The following is an 11,016-nucleotide window of genomic DNA, read 5'->3' on the forward strand; positions in this document are numbered from 1 at the left end:
CGAGCTGAACAATATAACTAGAAGAAGAAGAATCAATGGCACAATATACATGAAAATACTTTGGGGAAAGCCTCAGCTAAAAACCCCACACTATTGTATCATCATACATGGTGGAAATACATAGGAATTATACAAAGCCTTAGCTCTCACAGCTAGAAATCTCTCAGTACAATCCTCACAGATGCTCACAAGCAATCTTGGCTTCTCTCTAGCCTTCCTCTCTTCCCTCCAAGCTCCTATTTACTGGCGTTGTTCCTTGTGGATGATTTGCCTATTACCAAGTGGAAAACCAATCCTTCAAAACTGTGCAATCCTCAAGGATGAATCCTTGACTGCATGCATGAGTTTTCTCCATGAGAGAACACATGAAACTGATAGTACACTATCCTTGAACATTTATCTCAACTGGATCTTTCTCAGAATATACATGCATGAGTTTCTGATGAGGGAATCTTCAGTTAACTAAAGTAGCACTAGTTGAGTGCATTAATGAATCAACTACTTGTTAACTCACTATTAGTTCCTCAAACAGTTTGGAACTAATTCAATTGGACTTAACTCAGTAAACTGAGTTGACTAATTAAAACTCAAATATAACTCAATCTTATCTCCTTAATTTAAGAGATAACTCTTGCATGACTTCAAAAAGACTTCTTAAGACTAAATTCGATTTTAATTCACAATTTAATTTAAGGACAAATTAAATTGCAATATTCTTGTTGCCATATTTCAATCAACCCCCAGCTAGGGGGGGGATCGCACCCCCCACCCGGACCCCCCCTGCATCGTAAATATTACAGGCAGCATTGCCACCACATTATGAAATAGGGTCCAATGTGGTGATACCTCTTAATAAAGAAGATAATCAGGCTCCACACCCAACATTTCTCAATGCTTTACCTTGAGGATCCACCTCAAACCCAAAATTTATTTATCTTCTGGTCTTGGGACCACTTCCCAAACACTGTTCTTTACAATGGATTCATATTCCTCCACCATTTCATCAGCTCATACATGTTTCTCTACAAATTCCTCGAAAGAGGATGGCTCAGTCTCTACAAGATCAGTCATTAGAGCCATGTAGCCAATGTACCGATCGGGTGACCTTCTCTGTCCGCACTGATTTGAAGGAGCACCCACATTCTCCCTTGCATCTTGCAAAAGTATCTAAGCTTCCCTGGTTCTTTTCCTTCCTTCTCTGGATGGTTATGATTAAGTGGCTGTCTCCACTCTCTAGTGCTCAATTTGTGGTCACGCCACAATTTCTTGAGGTTCATACTTTGGAGCTAAAAGCTCCTCTTCTAGTGGGATATGAAAATCCCTCTCAAGAGAGAACCACATCGCTTTCTCCTCGTCAAATTTTACATCCCTTCGCACAACTGTCACTATGAGGGATCTCAAGTACACATGGTAATTGTGGGGAGTTTTTGTGTAACCCACAAATACCCTCAATTCTATTATTATCTCTAGATTCTTCCTTGATTCTTTCGAGACGTGGCAGTAAACAGATCCTCCAAAAATCTTGAAGTGTCGCACATCTAGCTTCCTCCTCGAGAAAGCCTCCTCTGGTGTAATCATGCTGAGAATCCAATGAGGACTCTAGTTCTGCAAATAGACTATTATGTTGAATGCTTTAGCCCACAAATGTAGAGCTAGGCCTTGGTCATGCAACATTTCCCTCGCTTCTCCCACAATGCTATGGTTCTTTCTCTCAACCACCCCATTATTTTGTGGGTTGTGGGTTGTTTTCAACTCTCATCGAATGCCTTCTTTTGCACAAAAATTATTGAATTCATTCGACATGTACTCACCTCCATTATCTCTCCTGAGAGCCTTCACCTTCTTGCTGGTTTCTTTCTCAACTAATGCCTTGAATTCTATGAACTTGGAGAATGTATCATCTTTCCTACACATGAAGAAGATTCATCACTTTCGTGAGAATTCATCAATAAAAATGACAAAATATTTGTGTCTTGCAATGGAGGCTGTCGATAAATTTCCACAAACATCAGAGTGGATCCTTTCAAGGACTGCATGCGCTTTGTTGTCCCGATCATGGAATGTGGATTTTATATACTTCCCCATAGTACATCCTTTGCATACATTCCATTGCTCAAGCACTCCTTTGGGGAGGCCTGTGGTCATTTGTTGCATAATCTTCAGGGAGCCATGATGAAAATGGCCAAGACTTTTGTGCCAAATTTCACCAACATCATGGCTCTGCACCTTCTCCACCTTTGTGCTTAATGCAACATAGTATTTTGCATCTAGCTTATACAGGTTATTCACACGAACCCTGATATACGTCACCTTTCCCATGGCTATCTGTCTTAGGAATGCATTTCATTTGCTAAAGATCACATCATAACCAAAGTCTTACAAAACTGCAACAAAGATGAGATTTTTCTTTAGGCCCGGAACAAACATGACATCCTTGAGCATGAGGGGGGAGTTTGAATCCCTTCGAAAGGTGGATGTACCAATCCCAGTCATGCTATACCTTTTGTATTCCCACATCTCGATGTGGATCTACAAGTCTTTTTCCTCTAGGTTACTGAAAAAATCTCTACACCCTGTCATGTGGAACGATGCACCTAAGTCCAAGTACCACACACTCCCCGTCACTGTGCTAGCTATGAATGCAATGAGGGTAAAGTCAAGATTGAACTGTGAAGCTAAGGCTTCACCTAATGCTCCTCCTGAGGTCTTCTTTCTTTCCTTTTTGTGTGGAAACTTCGTGGCATAGTGCCCAAATTCATGACAATAGTAGAATTTAATTTTGGAAATTTTTTTCTTCTTGCCCCCTTGACTGGATATTGGTTTGGATTGAGATTTCTTCCCTTTTCCCTTCTTTTCCTTTCCAACCAATGGAAATTTTTATTCATCCTCTCCTTTGGATGAAGTCCCATCTCTGGTATTGCACCTTATTTCCTCCTGTACCAAATCAGACCATAAGCGCTCCCAACTTGGTAGTTTCTCCCTCCTGTTCACCTAATCTTGATAGCTATTCCAACTCTTGGGAAGGCCCAAAAGGGCTAGGCTTACAAAGTATTATTCATGGGCATTAACACTGACCCCTCCAAGTTCATCATGAAATTGTGTGAACTTGCTCAGATACTGTAAAATAGTGTCATTTGTCTACATCTTGATTCTTCGAAGATTATCCTTGAGAACCAGCTTCCTGTGGTCACTATTATTCTCGAACAATTATGTCAGTGCTTTCCACATTGCGAATGAAGTTTATTTTTTGTGGATATTTGAGACAATATGATCCCGTAATCCCTCCAAGATTATTATCCTTGCCTTGGCTACATCTTTCTTCCACTGAGCAAGGTTCTGGGCATCAGATTCTTGTGGTTTTGCAACATCTATCTTGATGTATTCTAGAAATCCATTGTCATCCAATACTGCCTCCATGTGATCCTTCCATGCAAAAAAATTAGAGGTGCCTTCCAAGGCATACTCTAGCCTTAGTCCATTGAAGGCCATCTTCTTAGCTCTAAAGAGATCCTGCTGCACTGAACTCCAAATTCAAACCTCCTGAGAAACAACTTCAAAATTATTGCTCTAATGTGAATCCTACTCTGATACCATGTAGAAATTATGATGTAGATTTTCAATTTCTCATGAAGTTTTAATCAAAATAACAAGGCAAAAACCTACTCTGCTACTTTGTGGACATTAATTCACAATTTAGAACAAAAATCTTAGACATGCAATAAGAAATCACACACATGAAAATAGTATTTTTCCTGGGGAAAGCAAACTGCTAAAAACCCCAATGCCTACTTGCATTAATCTGATGAATAGAGATGTATTACAATTTCTTTGCTCAATTGAGCACAACCTGCAAGTGCATAACCTATCTCTCTTCTCACTGAGAATATTTGACACAGAATTAGTCAATTTACGCCTCTGCTTGAGCCCCTATTTCCTTGCGAAATTCCTGAGAAATTAGGCCCCTAGTATTTAGGAATTTATCCAAAATGGATTGCGCAATTCCAAAGGTTGATCATTTGACTGGATGCAACACCTATACACTCAAGACTAGTATACAACTGATGTTACACTTCCTTGGAATTTCCACCACATTTAGTGAACTCAAATTCTCTGCATGCACTAGCTATTTTGGGATGATTGATTAGTTAACTGGATGATTACTGAGTTTGGCTGAAGTCCCACTACACAACTAACCTTCCACTAGTTTCTCCAACAATTGGAACTAGTTTAGCTGAAAATAACTTGACATAGTTGACTTTGATTGCTATAAATTAGCAATCACACATGTTTAACTGAACTATAACTCCTCCAAGTCGAATTTACTAAGTAAACTAGGTGATACAAGCCATGTCACACAAGCTAACTTCATCCAAGTTGTTTGCTGATGTGGAAATTCAAATTTTCTCAATTTAATCAAGGCAAAATCAAATTGAGAATCTCTTGTTTCATTTTTCAACACTTCCTCCTCATCTCATGGAAAAAACATAAGATATCAATGAATGGGATGCGTTGATCATTCAACTCTCTCATAACTTGGAATGGTTGCTCCTCGTTATCTCAGTGGCTTATTGGACTGAATCATGAATGATAACTCAAAATATTACATCAAATTGTGTGGAAGAAAATATTGGTTTGTCCATCAACACTTATGATTTTTATTTTTCACTCCATGATGGCTTTAAAATTGAAAATAGTTCTAAAGGGATTAGCAATTTAGATTGCATCAGTGAATCTGAGAATGGATTTTCAAGTATGCCTTCTGGGTTTGGCAATTTGTAATGAACAAAGCTCATATATGCAAATATTATGAATATTTGATATATGGAAATATCCATAATAGAATGTGTGTGTTGAATGTACAAGTGATATGATATGATTGAATACAATGTGGTTCTCCAATATATATACCAAGCAGGAGTGCCCTTTTATGAAGAGCTATGTCTATTAGTAGGGACATGTATTTTCATATGTGCCCCTTCATTTATAATAATTTATCATCATTTATGTTCATAACAATTCCTTCCCCTTTAGCAAAAGCCTTTTCCTCAAAGCTTATGGATGAAAGATTTGATATCTTTTTCCATCTCATAATGTCTTCGTGTCTTTTCCAATTCTTGGAACTTTCATCTTTGATGATACAAGATGATATGAAATTCTAAGTGTGGTACATAATTATCATCATGTGTAATGATCTAACCATCCCAAATCAATCTTCTATGGAATTTTGCACTTATAGTCCTTCTAGTATGAAATATTATCATGATATTTGATGATAATAATATAAGTATTATTCAAAAGATACATTGATTATTTTCCTTCTAATTGAAGCTGATGAATTGACTAACTAATGTATTGGCTCCTGTGATTAGGATGTCGATAATGAGATTTTGTGAGCCGCTTTCCTTTTAACATACCTATATCATTCTCTTGACTTATTTTTGGCATATGATCTTCATTGTGTATTGGTGTTGCTGGTTTGATTATTGGGTCTTCACTTGAAATTCTCGTTTTCTGAATTGTTGCATCTAAGTATGTCTTCACTTAAATTGGACTGGAATCTTTTTGAATTGTGATATTATCTAGATCACTTTTTGTTCTTTTTTCTTCAGTTTTTGATAAGCTTCCATTGCATTTCTTCTTGAGAGATTCATTTTTTTGTTCTAATTTTTGGTTTGTAGCTTTACACTTGTGTACGTAATTTTTAATTGTGATCTTTTAATTGAGAAATTCATTTTTCCTTTATATGAGATTATTTCATCAAACTCTTTCTACATCCTTGGTATTGAATTTTGATTTTCTTGACACATCAATTTAGAAATGCCTTTAAATTCTTTTGATGAAGGTATTATCAATTCTTATTTCATTGTCATGCCTTGGAATGTGATCATTTTCTTCTTGTAGGGAAATATCAATTTTTTTCTCCATGTTTAACATGAATGTACCCAATTATTTTGTTGAAAATTGGGGCAACTATGGGATGAATTTCACATGAGAAACCCAACTACCCCAAAAGAAACTCATCTTGCCCTAAGGAAAAAATTGAATTGGATAAAGGAAATTATTAATAATTTGGTTTGGAACTTCTCTCTTTATTATTTAATGAGGCACACATTTATTTGGGAAAGAAACATCATGACATGTGTTAAATATATTTAAAGAAAATTTAAATTTGTGTTTTCCCCTCCAAGTTACAATTCAGACTCATCATGCCAACTTGCCCCAATGGTCATGACTTTTCAATCAAAGGAACAACTATAAAAATACACATATCCTCCAACACTTTTGGCAGCAATTTGGTGTTCTCTGAGGCAAATCAACATGAGTCTATGGATCACAATCTCTTCCTACGGTTCACATATCTTTTTGTGGCTTACAATGCATCTTTGTGGCTCACATTCTGCAACAGTGGCTCACAAATCTCTTCCTATGGTTCACATATCTTTATGTGGCTCGCAATGCATCTTTGTGGATCACATTCTACAACAGTGGTTTGCATCTATGTACATGTGGCTCACACTATACTCTGTGGCTCGCACTATAATTTGTGGGTTGCATTATACTCTGTGGCTCACACTATACTCTGTGGCTAGCATCTTATATTCTGTGGCTCACATTGTATCTTTGTGGTTCAAATTAGTCTATAATCTATCCATATGGACTTCTCTCAATGATTCCTATATTATCTGAGCAATGATTCCTATGTTTCTTGGGAAGTATTTTGATAACAATGTTCAATGTTTGATACTTGTTACAGTGATGTATAGACAATGATATATATAATAGTGAGACAATGATATGTATGATAATTAGACAATGATCTATATGACAGTGAGACAATGATCTATATGATAGTTAGACAATGATCTATATGACAATGACACAGTGAGATAGTGATCTATATGACAGTGAGCCAATGATCTATATGACAATGACCTTGTTTCATAGCAATGAACTTGATGTATACCTATGATAGTGACCTTATTACATATCAGTGACTTTGATATACGACTATGACAATGACCTTGTTGTATAACAACGATCTTGAGGAATAACAGTGACTTTGATATGACAATGACACTCTGATTTATGGTAGTATATCTTTGATGTATGGTTGTGCCTCTATACGACAGTGATATATGACATTGATATAATCATGATGTATGGCTTACCTCTATGAAAATGACTTGATAGAATAATATTCTACTTGGATATCTATCAGAGAGGGCTTGTTACTACCTTCCTATACTTGTAGGCTGCCAGGTTTGGCCCAGGAGGTCTAATGTATTGGATGTTGAAAGATGTGTCTCATACTTATTGTACTTTGTATTTCAGTTGAAAATTTCATAAATATTTAATAAGAATAATTTGGTTGGGTTTTCTCCCTTGTGGGGTTTTTCCCTAGTCTCTAATCTAAATCCTAGTGTCTCTATTGTGTATGCTTTTCTTCTATTGTTCCTTGTTGTTCCATTGCATTGTTTATGTTATTGTTCTCTCTACATAATTTCTAATGATGATATGATTTTATTGGGTGAATGTAATATGAAAATGTTGAAAAAGTTTAAAACTGCAATTATCTACAACAAAGAACAATCTATCCCTAAAAATTAACATGGTATTAGAGTTGAGCTAAAGAAAAGTCATTAATATTTCCCCCATGTAGTCACCTATGATGGATTTCTTAATCAAGCCGAGTGAAAAGGATGAATACATCATAGACCTAAAAGAATGCTAGGGTTTTAAGGAAATCATAGGGAGTTATTTTGTTCTTGCAAATAAATGATAGGGCTTAGAAGAAACCCTTGGATTTTTCCTCAGAGATTGAAACAGATTAGATTCTGTAACATTGGAACCCTGGTGTGATTCATAATTTCTTATGATATGTTCAATATGAATCCATTGAGTTATTCCAGTACCTATGATAGACTTAGTGTAACCCTAGATGGACTAGTCTCCCAATAGGAGATGGTATAATACAGGTATGGTGATCATATTGTACATTGATAGCCAGACTTGAAAGGATATAGAATGAGAATGCATGTGATGCTCAAGAGGACACATTTATTTTGAAGACGATATTGGCATATGGTTGATGGATAGTGGTGAATCATGGAGATGAGATTAAGAGGGATCTGATTAAAGATAAGTACTTTCGAGACTTATGTTATTTCTTTATGACATCGTTATTGTTTGATGCTTCTTTCCTTGAATTCTTGTTTGAGAATGTGATCAAGGGAAGAATATTCATCTTTAGGCCATTAAGATGTAGAACAATGCATGAATATTTATCCCCAAGAAGGGAGTTGGTGTAGGAAAATGAAGAAGCCACTCTCATATTTAGAGAAGAAAGACATTCTTGTTATTATTGCTCTTGCTCTTGTTCTGGTGTCTATAGGTACATCATATGGATGTAAGGACCTGGTTCTTAATATTGAGATTGAGGAGAATAGATCCATCCCATGATTAGAGTGGAAAACTTGAAGGAAGGATCCTAGTCTGCCAAGTTGATAAATATGATTGAAGAGGCTTCCTGTTCAGAAGGAGTAGAATATAAGATTGAATGCAAAAATTCAATGAGATGCAGAGAGAAATATGTCCTTCATGCATGGACCATTCTAAGATGACAAATATGTAGCAATGCCATATGCTTCTGCGAAATTAAGTCCAACAATGATAATAAAGATTCTCTCAAAGGGATAGGACTATGATAAGATCTTAGCACCTGTTTCCAAATGCACTATTATCATATGTATGTGAAGTTATATTTCTCCATGATACTTAAGGAAGAATCATATTTGGAGATTCCTTAGGGCTATGAGAATGAGACTCATGATTGATAGAAGAAATCCCCATATGGACTCTAGCAAGTCCTTTGGGCTTGGCATACTTGGATTGATGGATATATGATGTAGAATCCAACCTCTCTTCATGATTGAAGGTGTGCCTTTGATGTTTGTTTTGATATAATAAAATAATATGTTTATGACAAGATCAAATCATATTTATGTTTAGTGCCAGATGAAGATGAATTATGGGCCTTGATGATAAACTACTTAAGGTTAGAAGTCTAACAGAGAGATGATGAGGACTTTCTTATTAAGGGAAGTATGTTGTAAAATAGTTTGGCATGATAAATATCACTAAAACAGTTGAGAGAGACTCCTTTTTAGATTCAATATTTTATGGATCTTATGATGAGATGGAAGTTAGATGGATCCTTGCTTTGCAACATCTACTCTGAGCTAGATAGAGCCCAGAAATGTACATTTGGTTTCTTCCAAATATGTGTTGAGATATCTACATGAAACTATCAATCATGGAATGAGAAAGACTGTCAAATGTCATGGATACACCGATGTTGATTGAGGCTGAAAAAGTTGTTGACATGAAAAGTGCATCTGGGTTTTGCTTTATCTTGGGGTCTACCATGAATTCATGAAAGAGTAGGAAGTAGAAGTATGTTTCTTTCAGTACAATAGAGGTAGAGTAAATTGATTCTAGCATGACTAGCTCCAAGGTAGTGTGGTTGAGAAATCTCTTTGGAGAGTTGTTTTAGCATGTGCTGGAAACGACTGTGATATATTGCAACAATCAAAGTGGGATCTGACTTTCAGAGAATCATGTGTCCCATGACAAGTCAAATCACATTGAGATTAGATATCACTATATCTGAGATATGGTGTAGAGAGGAGTAGTGAGGCTCCAACACATCTTGATTGATGAGCAGTGTAGCTTATTGATGGAGCAATAAGGCTCTAATAATTATTTGTTGTGGAATTGAAGTAGTAAGGCTTAAACATATGATCAAGTTGCTAACATTCTCACCAAGCCTCTGTCGAAAGGGAAGTTCTTGGTCTTTAGAGAGCATCTTGGAGTTGTGGAGAAAGTATTCCTTCTGGGAAGGGGTCACAACTAATCATGAACATTGAGCTTTGGGAGCTACTGGGGGCATGGGGTACTCCTTGGAGTTATAGAGTTGGGAGATCCTTATCATTTTTTGATAATTTGGTCTCCCATAGTGCATCCTACCCACAAGAAGAGCTTGTTGGGATTGCCACTCATCTAGGCAATGAGTGAGGAGACTTAGGTTGGAATATCTTCATCTATGACATATGCATATGGTAAATTGATCTTCCTAAGTTAGGGATGCATGGTGTTCAAACAATTTGATCACTAAGGATCAAGTTGGGTGACATAGGGTACGAAGATCTTTGTCACTTATGGAAAATCAACGTCCCATATTTTCTGAGATATAGAGTTGCATAATCTTTACCTTAGTGGTAAATTTATCTCCCCTATTATCTAGATGGTTTTTTGAACAGCTGGTTGGACATAGGGTTAGAAGATCCTTATCATTTTGATAATTTTTGTCTCCTCTATTGTCTTTGATATGCGGTTGGAATATATTTACTCTAGTGGTAATGATTTGAAATGATCATATGTCAAACTGATGTAGAATTAATTAATGCCATTAATGAATAGAATGTTAAGTGAAAGTGCTTAAACCGTGAGAACTTCTTGAGAAGAAAGACTTTACTATAGATGATAAACATAAGCAAGATACAAAACAGAAGTGAAAACAACAAATACACAGTGATACCAGACAACAAGATTGATTACGAAATTCGTCCCTTATGGATTACGTCTCCGGGTCCGCTTTCAAGATGGGCGACCACTTTATTAGGATTGAATCCGAGAAGGTCGATTACACAGAAAATTGACCAAACTGAATGTGCACGCAGGCACTTCTAGTCACTGTCATAAGAAATATCTTTGAACCATCTTTCCAATGCCTATCACGGTTCCCAATTCTGACTCCGGATGCTCCTATTACACTGAAAACAAAAAAACCTATATCCTCCACAACCTGCATACAAAACTCAAAACCACTCTCCTTCTCTCCTCAATGAGAAAAAATGGTTTTATAGCCCTCCAGATGCATTCTAACTCCTTAGGCTAAGTTTAGGGATGCATAATATGAAATTAGGGTTTGTTTCCCTCGATCTTGTCATTATTTGA

Source organism: Pinus tabuliformis, chromosome 7 (genome assembly GCF_031772625.1).
Source record: "Pinus tabuliformis cultivar Carrire ecotype Pingquan chromosome 7, CPIR1, whole genome shotgun sequence".
NCBI lineage: Eukaryota > Viridiplantae > Streptophyta > Pinopsida > Pinales > Pinaceae > Pinus > Pinus tabuliformis.